Source organism: Charadrius vociferus, unplaced genomic scaffold (assembly GCF_000708025.1).
Source record: "Charadrius vociferus isolate BGI_N301 unplaced genomic scaffold, ASM70802v2 scaffold613, whole genome shotgun sequence".
NCBI lineage: Eukaryota > Metazoa > Chordata > Aves > Charadriiformes > Charadriidae > Charadrius > Charadrius vociferus.
This window is the reverse complement of record NW_009647757.1, coordinates 174,793-176,620: the sequence shown is the minus strand read 5'-3', so window position 1 is coordinate 176,620 and position 1,828 is coordinate 174,793.

Genomic DNA, 1,828 nt, shown 5'->3' with positions numbered 1-1,828 from the left:
CCCCCCCCCCCTCCACCCCTGCGATAGGGTCTCGGGGTTCCCAGCGAGCCCCGTCCCTCGGCGGCTGCCAAACTGCAGCCCATGGGTGGGCTCTGCCTCGGCGGGAAGAAGGGTTTGGCAGGCCCCCCCCCGGGGGGTGGGGGCTCCCTGGGGGACACCGAGGCCCCGACCCCACAGCGGGGGTGTCCCACCCCTTTGGTGCAAACCCACAGTGCCCCAAAACCCGTCCCCGAGGCCCTTGTGTAGCTCTCCTCTGCATCCCAAGTGTGTGTGTGGGGGGGTGATGTGTGGTGGGGCGTCTCCTAAAGCAGCATCGGAGCGGGGGCAGCGGCACGGGGACAGTCCTGGGGTGTCACTGGGGTCCCCCCCATCCCCTCCCCTCCGCCAGCGCGAGTTTCGACATGAAAAATAATTACAATAAAATACAGTCATGGCACCCTGGGCTATGAGCTCATCAGATCAAGAGCAGCAGGGCTGGGCAGGAGCCGGCCTTTGATGGGAAACGCCGGGATGCCGGGAGGAAACGTGCCGTGACTCAGGACGTGCCACCCCGGTTCAGTGGGGTCCCCAGTTGGGGACGTGGGGGACATGTCAGCCCCGAGCCCCGGTATGGCCAAATCCCGGCTCCCGGGGTGCTAGGAGCTGCGAGGCTCTGGGGAAACTGTGGCACGGGCAGGGAAGCAATCTTCCCCGTGCCGCCATCGCGTGCCGGGATCGCGGAGCACCCGGTGCGGAGCCCATGGGGTTGCAGGGACCGGTGTGGGATGTAACGAGTTTGCAAGGGCTCTGCTGTGGGAAAGCGCTGGCTGCTGTGGGAGGTTGGGCTGTGCAAAGCAGAACCTGTTTGCCCGGGACATGTCACCTGGAGCAGAGCCTGGCACAGAGCCCCGCCAAGGGGATTAACCCCTGTAAGCCCCCCCCAGACCCTCGCCCACCCCTCGGACCCATCCCCATCATGGCATCCTGTAGAAGCAAAGGTGGGTGCTGCCTTGGGGCCACCGAGGACAGGGTCTGTGGCCCCTGGCAGGTCGCAATTTGCTCAGCAGGTCCCAGCTGAGCTGGGGGAGGCCCCCCGGCGGTGTCGGGGAGCCCAGCCGGTTCCCGGGGGGAGGCCAGTGAGGGGCCCCGACGCTTGGCCTCCACCCGGCCCCGAGCGCTCCCAGCCTGGGAACCAGCCCCAGACCTGTAATTAGCCAAAAACTGGGGCCGGCCGACGTGAAAAACGAGCCGAGGGCTCTCGCTGGCCCTTGACCTGGCGGTGTGGGGACACCAGCAGCCCAGGCTGGTTAAACTGGGGGGGGGAAGGGGGAATGAGGGAGCCATCCCCCCCTCCCTGCTGTGTCTCAGGGCCCGTGGGTGGTAGGAGGACGCCGGGGGTCCCACCGGCCTCCCAGGAGTTAACCGATTTCGACAGCACCCAAAATTGCAGTGTGGCTGGGCTGTGTAGGAAGACGATGCTCCCCGACCTCCCAGCCGGTCCAGCAGCTTTTTGGGGCTGGGAGGGAGGCCCCGGGCCCCCGCAACACCTCCCGTGAGAGGGTTGTGCTGCTGGGGAGTGCGGGGTGTTCCCCGGGATCCCCCCGACACCTTTGGTTTTCACGTGGTGGGACCCAGATGGGACCAGGGGGAGACAGGGGACCAGGGAGACATCGGGACCCCCATCCTCGTCCCCGGGCTGGGACACGCTGGAGGATGCTCGCAGCATCCCTGGCTCCGTGCAGGAAGGGCTGCACAGCAAAGCGCTCAAATATATGTACTTTAGTGTCTTTAACACCAAAAGAGCAAAGGGACGCGGGTGCTCCAGGGCCAGGGAGTGTCCCCCACCCCG